The following is a 14,745-nucleotide window of genomic DNA, read 5'->3' on the forward strand; positions in this document are numbered from 1 at the left end:
TTTTTTTTGTTTGTTTGTTTGTTTTTTTTCCCTCTGGGCATAGTAAGCCTCCTGCTGTCTACTGTCTGCACATGCTTGTAGTCTGTTATAGTTATGAAGCACAAGGTTTTTCTAAGCCTTTATCTATAAAAATCTTTTGCACTTCAGCCAGGGCTCCAAAGGATAAGGTGACAAAAAGGATTCTCAAATTGCAACATTCAGAATTGCCACATTCAGCATTGCAGTATTTAATTTCTAGGCATCATGCCTAGTGCGGGGCACAATCTCGGATGAAGTGTCCAACTGCTGGGAAGAAGTCTCATTGCTCTTACCTTCTCTGTCTTATTCCCATACTCCTACACTGCATTTTTTTTTCCTGTCTTGCCTTTCTCAAAGTGTTATATTCTGGCCTATTTTTACTCTTTGACTGCTGTTTTCTCTTTCACTTGCCTTCCTGGCTGCTGCAGAGCAGCTGGATGGAGCCCCTGCAGCAAGGTGCTGAAAAGGAAAGGTGGCAGTGCAAGGCCTCCATCTTGCCCCTTTCAGCAGGGACATCAGAGAAATGCTGCTACTTCCCTGAGGCTTCAGCCTTAAGCACAGCTTGGGAAGAGCTGCTGGTGGGTGCCTGCTAAAGACAAAGGGGTGTCCCTTAAATCAGGTTACTGGCACTGCAGTAGGTGCTGGGTGGGCTGCCCCCATTGCTACTGGGATCCCACAGCTGAGGGTAGCTCGGTCACTAGTTAAGTGCGTTCTTCCAGGATGCAGCAAGTGACTTTTACAGAGCAGGGGATTGAATTTAGGCTTCCTGCCTCCCTAGTGGCTGTTTATCTTGGAGCTGTGTGCAGTATTGGGCAGCTTTCTCTAGTCTGCAATAACAGCAAGTATGCAAATAATTATTAGTGCAGAGAGCAGGACACTATGTGAGAGGCAAAACTGCTGGGCTGTGGAGTAACTTTTTTCAGCCTTTCTTTCCTGGGCTCAGTAACATTAATTGTATTAAAATAATACAAATTTTAACCCTTCCACTACAGCTGTACTTTGCATATACCTTTTACAGGTAGAGTTTCTTTCTGCTTGGGAGGAAACTTTAAGTCCATTGGTATTTGTGTCTGTGTTTATCCTGACAACTGATATTTATATCAGTACAGAAAGGAGAATTATGCACTGAATAGTGGTGGGGATGTGAAATAACTTTGTCATGTGCCAACAGCTGCAGAAAAACTGCTCATTTTACTGTAGGTAATAATATTGCAGTGATACTTCTTCATATTAGACTGGCAGAAAAAAAGATCATTTGCATTAAGTTACATGGCCGTATTTTATTTCTTCTTTGTAATTAATACTTGAATTACATTGACTTCAAATAATTGTAGGACAGGCTAGAAAAAAATCATATTGTATTAACTGAGTTTTAGTCACTTGTTTCAAGGTAAAACTTGCAAAGGAGCAGCTTTTTCACCTATGAAGACAGACAGGTGCCTAGAGGGGCTCAGATATGCAACTCTGAAATTCTGCATTGACAGCACATACCATTTCTGCAAGTGCCATGAGTAACAAATCATTCTGAATGGTYTTATAATAGAGAAAAGAAAGAGGAAAATAAGTAGTTTCACCAGAGTGTGCACATGTTCACTTCCAGAAAACATTTCCTCAGTAAGCTGAACTGGAATTGCCTGCTCATTTCCGCATACTGCAGAAATAGTCTTCTGTAGCTCTCTGTTTTTCTSTGCCTGAGGAGGCACATACTATCCTAGATAACACTGAATAACAAAACCAAATTCACTTCAATATAAAGTTTAGCAGAGTCAAAACTGCTGCTACATCAACTCACCTCTTTCCACATAAGCATGCAATTGATAGCAATCTGTTTTCAATTACAACAGGTAGTTAAAATGTCAGCATATTACAGGGGTTAAAACATCTCAAACTACAGCTTGAGAATCCACATTTTTGCTGACTGGAGGAGTAAATGAATGGGCATTTTCTGCTAAAGCAGGGTACATACTTTTTTGTTCAGTGAAAACATTTTGCTGCTTGTTTAGTATTTTCTTCCATAACGCAGAAAAAGGACATGACCATAATCATTCAGGATGGACTCATAAAACAGGGTGTCATTTATGTTGTTAAGCCAGAGTTTCTGTAATTTTAGGCTTCTGTTGAAATACAGCATGTCAGAATGGATATTTTCCCTCAAAATGACTTGGCACTTAGAATTTGGACTGACCTTTAAACACTGAAACTGTGGGCTGTGATATAAGCTCTGTCATTATCTTTATTACAAATGCTTATGTTCAAATTTAGCATCATTTATTACTTTATAAGAATGAATTACTTTGAAGGGAGACAGAACAATTTTAAGTTTTTACTTTAATTGTACTACTTAACAGAGCAGTATTGGAACAATCTAGTACTGAAGTCCTCAGACCAGAGCAAAACAGGTCTGTTTTCCTGCACTGCCCCATATCTTCTGTATAATCTCAGCAAGTCACTTAGTTCAAAGATTTTTGGAGTGTTTAAGTCCCTTTGACATCTCTAAATATAGATCAGATTTTCAGAGGCATATTGCAAAGATAAATTTTAAAGGCACTCTGAAACTAGAGGTATTCACGTGCTTAAGTCCCATTGAAGTCAGTGGTTTCTCAATACTGGGTTCTTCAGAGAACTTACCTAGAAAAAAAAATCCATTAGCTGGGTTGCTGTTTAAATGACAGCAGTCTCTGTGATCATAAGAAGAGGCTCCATAGTCCAAAGCTTTCTCATAGTCCAGAAAGAAAAGCACAACTTCTGTTGTACAGCAAGTAACCCTACAGAAATCTAGTTTGTGCAACTGCTTAGGTGGTGAAACACTGGCTGATAACAGCGATATCATTCACATCATCCTTTATCCTCCACCCAACTTCTTGTGATTCCATAGAATTGAAAGGTTTTCTGAGTTTATGCTAGAGGCATAAACTGAAATCATTAGAGGCAGATGACAAYGTTTTATTTTCAACCACCTGAGGTATTTGCTACGAAGGCAGAGGCGAGGTTAGTGAGTTTTATTTGCACTTGTTGATCAAAGCACATGGGTAAAGAGAGGTATACTGTGATCATTTTTAATGTTTTTTAGCTGTCTTATTTGAAAGGCTAGAGTTCTTCAGCCTGAAATCTTGAATTCTGAGGGCTGAGATACAAAGGCTAAACTGACTTTTGGTCGCCATATCTAAGAGGGACTTAAAATTCAGACAGTTTATTCATTGCCACAGTTCTGGGAATTCTTTTGGCTGTAAGATCTTTTTCCTCTGAACAAGTGTTGTCTCATGGTGTCTGAACAGTTTGTGTCTGAACTTTTTTCCTGTAGCATCAGAGATCTGGAAGAGATTATTCAACTGAATGATTCAGGGATGATTCTTTAGAAAAACTTTCTTGCTGGCTGAAACCTCAGAATTTGAAGGTCTCTGAACACACCCTTGCATCATAGGCTGTAGGATTTTTGGTTTTCACTTTACAGACAGGGAGATAATGTGTTCTTACTTTCTACAAATAGAGGAGACTTTTTACTGTACTAAGATATGGAAACACCTCAGTTGTTCCAGACACTGTCATCACAAAAACTGGAAAGAAATAGTCATGAGTTCTTGCGTGTGTARTTTGACAGGTTCCTCATCTCTGTCCTCAAATCAGAGGGAATCTAAAGCAAAACCTCACAGTCACAAAAGCAAATTGTACACGGACAATGTGCAGAATTTGCCTAGTCAGTGAAGTCTCTGAATCTGACATCTCACCTTTGGGTTTTTGCTTTAAGACCTGAACAATAGCAATAATAAAAGTATCGGAGTAGCTTGTGGTCCTAGCAGAAGTGATTAAGGCATTGCATTACTACTGTTTTGCCACAATATGTCAGTATAATCCTATGCGTTGTTCAGCCACACTTTACATAGTTCTCTGGGTTTTTTTGGGAAAATATTGCCTTGGGATTTGGGATTTTTCTGTTTCCACTTTGTTTTTCCATCTGTAGAGAAATATCTGTGTGCATGGAGTAGAAATATGATTCTCCTAAGCAAACAAATGTAGAGTCATTTCAGGAATAAAAGAACGACTTGATTTTTTTTCATTCTCAGCTTTTTCATGCTTTTCTTTGAACACATAAAGAAGAGAGTGCAAACATTCAGTAAAGCCTCAGTTCTGAAATGCATTTTTTCCGTGCACAGCTCAAGCCAAGTTATATGGGCTCAGCAAAAACAAGGAAATTATATCTGTAATTGTGGTTTGTGTTTTTTTCTTGTATTTTTAAAATTGCAACTCACTTTACTAAACAATTCTAGGTTTTACTATGGTGGTGAAACAGTCACATCTGGTATTTTTATATGGACAGTGGCTAAGATACTGTCTTTAAGCAAGTAAAAACAGATGGTCTGTTTTGTAGTATATCAGATTGTGAAAGCTGATTGAGATTTTGGGATAGCCTGGAGCAAGCAAAGAGTCTATTCCTCTTCGTGCTGCACAGGCTCTCTCATGTAGCTGGGATATCATCTCAGATCGACTTTCTTCCACATCCAGTATGTCCACTACCACAGACTAGTACCTGCTCAGTCCTTAACTAGAAGTTGTTTTTGCCACTTGGCATGAATTTGTCATGGGGGTTATAGTATGCAGCCCCTTGAATAAGGGTAGCCAGTGCAAGAGRGCCTTAAAGGAAGTGTGAATCTCTTTTCTCCTACACAGCCACTAAGCAATTATAAGTAGATCTGAGCAATTCTGTGTTTTCCATATGACAAGGATATCATAGGACTTGCTGGACAAGCTGATCTTCCCCCAGGGAGCTTATCTGCATCATCCTGCAACCAACTGAAACTCTTTAAGGTTGGTAGGGACATAATCATAGAATCAGTAAGGTTGGAAGGGACCTCTGGAGATCATCTAGTCCAACCTCCCCACTCAGCAGGGTCACCTAGAGCATGGTAAACAGGGTTGCATCCAGGCGGGCCTTGAAGATCTCCAGAGAAGGAGACTCCACAACCTCTCTGGGCAACCTGGTCCAGTGCTCTGTCACTCTCACAGGGAAGAAATTCCCCCTCACATCCAGACGGAACTTCCTGTGCTTCAATTTCTGCCCATTGCCTCTTGTCCTGTCACACAAGGCAACTGAAAAGAGTTTGTCCCCGTCCCCTTGACACCCTCCCTTCAGGTACTTATACACATTGATAAGATCCCCCCTCAGGCTTCTCTTCCCCAGGCTGAAGAGGCCCAGCTCTCGCAGCCGTTCCTCATAGGGCAGGTGCTCCAGCCCTCTGATCATCTTTGTAGTCCTACACTGGACTCTTTCCAGTAGCTCCATGTSTCTYTTGTMSTGGGGAGCCCAGAACTGGACACAGTACTTGAGCTGAGGCCTCAGCAGGGCTGAGGAGAGGGGCAGGATCACCTCCCTCAACCTGTTGGCAACACTCTTCCTAATGCAGCCCAGGATACCATTGGCCTTCTTGGCCACAAGGGCACATTGCTGGCTCATGGTCAACTTATAATCCGCAGAATGCCTTGATAAATGCCTCAAAATTTGCTTCTATCTAAGAAATATTACTATTAATACAGTATTCTTCTTAATATAAGCAGCTGGTTTTTATGTTCTTTTGTGCCTGCTTGCAGGTTGCCCTAGGGATTTGAATGTAGTGCTGCCAGCCCCTTGTTTTGACCTACTGGCAGGTTACACTTCTGTCTTTGTCTTGCTGAAGTCTTGAAGTACAGTAAAAATACTAGCAGTGCTATTTGGACTGGATTGTAAACATTAGCAGATGATTTTAATCATGATTATTTGTGAGGATACACTRCATTCTGTGTTACTAGCCAAATTGAATCTGTCTGAAATACCCAGTAGAGAATTAATATTCAGTTTACTATGTGTAAACTTCAGTAAGCACTCTGGACCCCTGTGATTACATAGCAGAAGTTTCCTGGGCTTTGTTGCTTCTTCTTCTTCTTTTTTTTTTTTTTTTTTTTTTTTTCCCTAGCAGGTGCAACAAAAGTCCATGAAGTCCCAGCTCACGCAGACATTTCTGTCAGAATTTTGGCTTGAGGTGGGAGAAAATGGGAAACTTTAGCTCTGATGCTGACACAGATAGCTCAAAAAGGGAATTCCTGAAAAGGCTCCATCACCTGAGATACACACAGACAACTCACAGATTATTTTTATTTTGTAAATATCATGCTCTTTTTAAGGCAGTGAGGACAACAACACTGAGTTGCCTAAACATCCATAGTAATGATGAAATGCAGCCCAATAGTGTCAAGCTTTAAGCACCACACACTTCAAACAGAGATGTGCTTGTTTTTAAACATACGAACAGGATAAATATGAAGAGCCATTGTGCTAACTGCTGTAACTACAAGTTGAGCAATTGGAAAATTGTCATTAACTTAATGTCTTACAGACAGTGTTATTCTGGTAAAGCTTATTTCTTTGAAAGAAAACAAATCATACTCATTTCCAAGAAATACCCACAAGCATTTGGGTAAGGTTTAGCTCAGTTGGTTAGAGCATTGTGCTAGTAATGCCAAGATCATGGGTTCAATCCCTGTATTCAATCCCTGTATCACTTGTTTGAGGGTTGGACTAGATGTTCTCCAGATGGCCCTTCCAGCTTTACCAATTCTATGAGTTGTTTTGCTATTTCATTTTATAAGTAAAAGATTTCATTTCAGAATTAAAATATCATTTTAATATTTATGAGTTTTTAAACTTCACAAATATTTCACTGTATTTTCATATTAGAATACTTCATAGAACAGTGCTTTTATAGCTACTGCTGTACTATGATATATAACCATTTCAATAACGAATACTTTTCTTTACAGTGTTCCAGATACATAGCATGATACCTGAAAGAGCTGCTTCTTCAAAACATGAACATCAACATATTAGATTGTTTCCTTATAACACCAATAAGAAATTCCATTAGACCAAGGAAATAAAACATTATTTTCTTGAACTGAACATTGAATATTTGCATAGCCTATTACTAATATAGAATATTCTGGYTGTATCTTGTGATAATGTCAGATAAGGTCTCTTGCCAATAAAAGGAGTACAAAATGCACTGAGTTCATAAAATCAGGTTAAAACAAAAAATATAAAACTAGTAAAGATCAAGAAATGAATGACTAATTTTTGAAATTAATTTAATGGTACATTTTGTTCCAAATCGAGGTAGAAACTAGATTCCTAAAAATCAAATTCCTCAAAAACATTTCATGTTCTGACCATTCCTAACTAGAAAGAACTTTTTTTTTTTTTTTTTTTTTTTACTTAATCACAGCTACATAGATATTAGGTAATGCGGTGTTTTTAGCTTGTAAAATGTTTGTCTCATATTAATTTTATACAAACACAACAAATTCACGTAGAGCATCTCCTACAGACCATTCCTGAGAGACGACTTACTACCCTCCTGGAATAGTTACATGTTAAAAACAATCATTAGGTAATGAAGTCTCTTTATTCATTGCAAATTTTAGTAGCAAAAATATAATTTTTATTTGTTCTGTTGTCAGAACAGCTTTGAGTAAGAGAGTCTTGGTCCACTGAATATGGAATTGCCTGATAACAATTAAACAACTGAAACCTTTATGTTTTTCTTATACCTCTTTGTGTTTCTCTTTATACCCAGAGACTCAAAAAGATAGACATAACTAGCAATGGCTATCTGGCTTTATGAAACATGCCTTTCAATACTGAGTTGTAGAACTACACCAACATTTCAGCATTTGGGGATTTCTGCAGTAGCAAATTTAGAAGGAAATTGCTACATTTGAACAAAATGGGATTGTTAGCTGACTGACCTTGGGCCAGCCAGTGGAACAGGGAACTCAGAAAGTTTCAACTCAGTTGAGAGAGACCTGGAGGAAAACCTCCAACCTTCATTCTGATTGCCTGACTCTTCTGAACCATCCAAAAATACAGAAAAAAATCCAGCAAAAAAAAMCATTTTGCTTAGGAGGGCAAGTGAAACAACAAAGACAGATAAACATGTATTTTTTTAACATTGCTTGTTCTGGGACCCTAACAGCTGACAAGCACATGATTATTATAAGACTGTGCTACAAAACTCTTAAAAGCATTGAACTGTTGGAAAGAATAAAGCTCTTAAAAGGTATCAGCAAAAATCAATGCTCACAACAGGGTGGAGGCTGTTAAACCAAACTTGCAGAGGGCTTGTGAAGTCAGTAATTGTGCCCCAAGTGCAAAATGCAAATAAGTGACCTGGCCAGCAACAACGTATAGCTGCGAACATAGACACTAAACGGTTTTTGCATTTGAAAAGGGCTGGTGTATTTGTATGGAGCAAAACTATTTTGTAAGTAACTGCCTATAGGCAGGGAAAAGATACACCTGTAAGTATACAAAGTTTGTATATTCTGCTCAGAGAGGCCATTTCAACTATTTCAGAGGCAATCTCACAGGGCAAACAGCCACTTACATAAGGCTCTCTCTCAAAAGCTAGAGAGAGAGGAATTTGTCAGTGAAAGAGGTAGCAACAACTATTGGACAGACTTATTCACTGCAGCCATTCAAGAAACAAGCACAGATGCCTAGTGCCTTTTAGGATACTTTGAGCATCCGGAACATTTGTGCAAGTTTTGGCAGAGCTGCAGTCCTGTGGGACACCTCACAGCTGTACATCAGGTAGCTACACTTAGGTGACTGAAGTTTTCCCCTACGTACTGAAATTTCATCTTAACCTACTAATAGGAGAGTTACTAGGCATAAGCTGGACCCTGATGTCATGTCTATATGATTTCTAAGGTCACAGTAAGTAATTTGAGGAGAAAAACATGGCAATGGATTACAGATGAGAAAATTTTGGTGTATACACTAAAATGTATGCAGGGTAGCTTAGCCTTTGCAATGCACAGGGCCTTCCACTTACAATTCTGCAGCCTGCCTTTCAGTTTTAGCTTGTAACTTTTCAKCTGGTGGTTGTGGCTGTGTTTTTCAGAGCCTCCAAGACAGTATTTTTTCTTCTTTTCATGCTCTCGCCCTTGTGCTGTAATCCTTATGGACTTGTACCTGCAAACCCCAATACAGCTGTCATGATAGATTCTCATTGTCACCAGCTTGAGAATCATCCCTTTTCTTTCTTTCTCCCACTTTTGTGGCTTTAGTTTAAATTAAACAAAATCAAAACTTAAAACATAGCAGAGTAGAGAGCATAGTCATATTGAATAGTCAATAGTTTTTCCAATAAGGCACATGCACAAACCTTAGCAGCCCAGAGTGCACCTGATTAAGCATGCTCCAGTCAATGCTATTAGCATCATAAATGAGAAAAATCAATACAGAATTTGAGTGAATCCCAATGGAAAATATATAATCTTTGGAGAAAAGCGCAATGAAACTCACCACTATCATCATCCTCTTTACCGCATGCTGAACTGGAGAGGACATGCAGTAGTCATACAGAGGAAAAGGCTTGTCTGTGGGCCTACATGCTTCTCTTCACAGCTGGCTGCTGGGAAGAGTTTTCCCTTTCTCTTTCTGCTTTTTTCCTCTAAAAGTAAATATCACCATTAGAGTCATCAGTTATGGATCATGCTGATAAAGCTTTGTGCACATAACTGTGTCTCAGCATTCCTAGTGTTACACTGGAAAGATTATTTTTTTATTGTAAGAGTTCATGAGCCAGATTTAGAGGCAAAATTAGTTCTATCTTGGCTAAATTGTTCATGTTATAGAAGAAGAACCCACAAAGTCAGAATGAAAAAGAAAGAGAAAGAAAACTAAATTAAAAAGACCAAAGTATACTAACAAAATAATAGAAAAGCTGAATTCACAGTAATTAGAAGGATGTCACAAAGCATAAAATAAAAGTATTGATAGTTTGCTTGCAAAACAAATTGTTAAAATGTATGAGAAAGGGAATCTGATTTTAAAGACATGACATCACAAGCTAAGCACATTTGAATAATCTTGTGGAAAATGGAGTAAAAAGAATGAAACTGTGAAAGTGAATGTGAAAAGAATGCAAAAAGAATCTGAAGGAGATCCCATTTTGGTACTGCCTCATTACATGTTAATCCTGAATAGCTTCTAGAAGCTGGTTCTCTCTCCTGCTGAAATATTGTAACTTTCCATACGCACAATACCATAAAAAAATGAAACCATAAGTACAGAAATGTGTAACGAGTTAAAATCTCTTAGCTGCCTAACAAGACACGTCTGTATAATACCATTCCTGAGCATACAAGGCCATTGGCTCATCCAGAGTTGCTCCTTAGTTGTTTGCCACAGAAAGGTAGATTTATAGAAAAAAMAGGAAATACTGAAAATGATGGAAGTATAATATACTTTGAGTTGTCAGGTTTTGAAACAAAAAAAGGTGAGATCCAACACAAGCAATGGGAAGAGATGAGCAGAGCAGCAGTTGAGGAAGTCCAATTCAGAACCATAGGGAGAACTATTATTTTATACATTGCATTCCAGCTATTGTGCCTTTTTCGCTGGAAGCAGAGAGACACCCCCCCCATGAAAAAGAAACAAAAGCCACAAACTTGGAGACAGAGCTACTGCGACTGTGCACCCCTTTAGTGTGCACAAACACAATACTAGCGATGCGTTGAAGTAAAACTGGCCAAAATGACCTAGACTGGGGAAGACTTTTTTACCTAATGTTTATACTTGCTATATATTAAAAGCAGTTGCAAGCACCATCTCATACTTCCAACAGCTGTCTAAAGGAACGTTATAGTGTTCATTTCACCATAACTGATTTTGATAGCCAAAACAATCCTCCTACATTCAGACAAAGTAGGAGATGTGACATTTTACAAGTAAGCAATCAGTGTGATTCCAGGAAAGAGCCACGCTTTGGTAGAAACAAGACCTGGTGAGCTGTGTCCAGAAACATGCCCTCTCAAGCTCCAGCGATAGTCAGATACATTATAGGACAATGCAGAGGGACAAAGCAAAGAGGAGAGGGCAAACTGAATGGCAGACAAGCTTCAATTAATTTTCCATAAGCACCAGCATTGCTTCAGGAATAGGATCAATAAAAACACTTCCAGACAACTATTTCTAATGAAAAAAAATAACTTTTATTGAAAAAAAAAACATTTATGAAAGTATCTTCCATAGCAGCGTGTTTTTCAAGTGAAAAGCCAAGAAGTTTCCTTTCTGTGTGGCCAAAACCCGGTATTCTTGATTTTCCAGACTCTAAGAAGTTTTTTAATGCCAAATCCAGGTTTCCTGGAGGAGGATAGGAATTTTTTCTAATCAACAATTCTTATCAGTCTTTATCTAATGGTTCTAGTCAGAGCTCATACTCCAAACAGTAGCTTGTGGAGTACTTTCAGTGGGGCAGTATTTCTTTGAAGGCAGAACAATTGAGTATCTTCTCTAGAATTCAGAATATGACCATGACCCGAGGTAGGAAACCCAAAAGAGGATTTCAGTCCGAACAGGGAATGCTCACACCAGAAGCTAAAGTTGTGCTGATCATCATGTTCCTTTTACTAATTATGGCCCTCTGATTTCAACAATGCAGACTGACGTATCAGCACTATATTGACATGAAACCAAAGAATCACCTCCTCCTTAGGTCATGCCTCTTTTCCCTTRCAAGAATTCTACTCCTGCTCATTGCTTGCAAATTTCACAAATTGTACATAACAACTCATGGGACTTCAACAGAATAAAAACGCATATTATAAGGTTTGCAATGCAATGGCAAGTGATTGCTTTAGTCTGGGAACTAAATTTTCAATCCTTTTTCTTTTCTTTAGCAACACCTCATAAAAGATTCTGAAAGAAAATTTTGAAGGATAATAGAAGTTTACTCATGATGAGCACCAGCATCATTTCTTTTCCTTTGCAGAGGTACTCTTGTTTTGTGTCCTGCTTCCTTTGTGGCAAACTAACTCTCAGAGGGTTGATTTTTATTTTATTTTCTCTTCTTTTTTCTTATAAGGCAGCTTTTACAGATTGTTATCTTTGATCATTTAGTAAAAATGTCATTAAAATCCACTGAGAAACCTGTATTTATAATACCTTCCTTTTACACCATTTATAATAAATTCCCTGCACTTTGGACTACTTGATAACAACTGATAGATCTGATGCAAAAGGCAGTGTCATTTCTTAACGCAGCAGCACCACTGGGCTATGTGAACCATTCTCAACTGAGATCAAGTCATGCATGTAAATAAACCCCAAGTCCACATCTGATAAAAACAGATATGTGGGAGGTGTGAACAGGACTGACCAGATGCTAGACCATATGATAAACACTGAGTATCATGGCATCATATAAAACTGAGCATTTATATGGTGCAGCTGGCCATGCATAATCTTCTCCTAATTTATAAGGCTGGAGCATCTGGTCCATTGCTGTCATTCTATCAGCTTTTTTGGAGCCCTGTTGTTGAATCTCTCGTAGTTAAATACTGCAGTTCTATGTGCTAGTGGGACAGGAAGTTAAAACCACTTACTGTGAGAGATAAGCTGTTACTCCACCAGACTGATAAGGTAGTGTTCAGCCATGGTCATGAAAGAAAAGGGTAAGCTCTGCTGGCATGATCTTCACATCAAATGGCAGACTGACAAAGATAAGTAACCACAAATTTTTAAAAGATACAATCTTTATTTCTCATCAGCAGGGTCCTCAGTTGTGATACAGGGATTTGGGAAGCTGAAGCCGTTGCAACAGACTACGCTTGCAACTGCGGGCATTCCCTGGTGACACATCTGGCGAGGGCTAAGAGGAATAGGTTGCACAAGTTCTGATTTTACTTATACTGTTAATTACAGTTATACTACTTAGTCTTTCCTGCATCATGTCACAGGACCAGAAATCAGTGTTTATTTCTCTGTTTCCTGAAACATAAGCTGGTATTCGGCACTTTGTTAGTAAGTGCCTGCCTTGTAAGTGATTGAAAAAAYAAGAAGAGGGAGTTCTCAGCTGGGCCTTGCAAATTTGTTGCAAGAAATATCAGCTAGCCTAAAATGCTAAAATGTCAGTGGACATTTTCTTATTAGCTTTAGGTATGCTCCCTGTTGGGAGATTGATCCTACAAGGTTGCCTCTATAATCAGTAGAAAGAGAGGTGCCAGAGGGAGCAAAAGAGCTAGGCTCCAACTCTACTTCCCTCTCTCCAAATACTATGAAGGTGCCTGGGGACCAGCCTACAGAGGAGTACCCTGGAGATTTGTCATGGAAACCAAGGTTGCCTTGGTCTGCCTGTGTCCGATAGTCCCTTTGCCCTCAACCCTGCTCCAGTTTCATCTCAGAAGTCCCTAAATGGTTCATAGCAGAGATGATACTGGGAGGGGGCCAGCATATACACTGCTGATACAGTCCAGCAGTCAGGGTCAATACCACAAAGTAAAGGCATCTTATGCTGAGTGGTGTCCACACTTCCAGTGTACCACCTCAGTGCAGTGGGCCAGTCCTGGCCAGGTCTGGAGAGGTGGTTCCACAGCAGAGAGGCTCTGTGTGTCCACAGGGAGGAAAGGAAAGGAGGGCCAGAGCTCACTTTTCCAGGTATTTCCAAAATGACTTGTCTGTAAGAAAGTCCTTACTCCAGTTCACCCTAGGGGAAGGCTCTTCCTCTACTCCACCTTCACAGAGACATGAACAGCAGGGCAGTGTGCAGGGTAAGGCACCAAGGAAGTTGATTTTAAGAATTAAATATTATCAGAGGCATCTAAAAGCTGTGGGTGCGGATCACTCAGCCAGGATCTGCCACAGTAAAGTATGTCTCCCTGTACGAGCCTGACAYGCTGCACGCACAGTGGGGCGTGTCATGGAACATGCCATTCTCGCTGTTCACGGGGCAAAAAACACAGCACCCATCATTTTACCAAGCCAGTCCTCAGTAGAATTACATTTCTGAGCAGAGCTGAAAGAAAATTTGCATTTCAAATATAAAGAGAAAATTAGCTTTTGCAAAGCATTGCGGGGCTGGTGATAATAAATCATGGCACGATCAGAATGGGAGTGGTTTTTGCAACTCTAGTTTCTGTAAGCCTGCAATGTTGCTAAGGAAGTGGAATCTGGTTAGTGAACATAGCACAAGACTTCTTCAGAGTGTTTATTCACTTTCCCAGCAYAAGTGCTGCACACTTTCTGTAAGTTTATCGAGTTAAACTATCAAGTTCCCAGCTTCTTTGTAGACCTGTAACATGACAGCTGCTGTATTTTAGATCCCTAAACAATTGTCTCTGTCTCTGACATAGGTGCAGTATCCAGCATTGTCAGAGTCTGTTCCCCAACCAGGCTTAGTAGATGTTACCGTAATATAACTTTACATTGTTTAACAATGCAGCATGAGCTACAATAAAGAAAGAAGAGACTTTGAGAAAGAATTTGAATTACTGCAAACACTTTTTTCAGGTTGTGATAACCCACAAGTGGGCAAAGACATCATTACTTGAAGGCAAGACAGGCTCACTCTTAATAAACTGCCCGGATGATTTTATTCTGGTCTTGCCCAGCACGATAGAGGTGGTAGGGCTATGTATGCTTGTCCAAATGCTGGATATTGCACATTACATACAGGTCTTGCAGTCTATCACCATCTGCTAGAATCTGGAACTTGTCATGGCACTAGATACTGTATGAAATGCTGATAAGTTTCTTTTCCCAAATAAACTTATTTAAATTAAGAAAAAAGGTGATATGGGCAGAGTAAAACAACTGAAAGAAAGGGAGAGGAGCAAAAAGGGAAGAGTCCTGAAGGAAATCTGATTTTATGGACTAGGTGTGTAGAAGCAGCTAGGTACCTGTAACTCATTGAAATA

Source organism: Rhea americana, unplaced genomic scaffold (assembly GCF_003343005.1).
Source record: "Rhea americana isolate MKP2758 unplaced genomic scaffold, rheAme1 scaffold_377, whole genome shotgun sequence".
In the NCBI taxonomy this organism is placed as follows: domain Eukaryota; kingdom Metazoa; phylum Chordata; class Aves; order Rheiformes; family Rheidae; genus Rhea; species Rhea americana.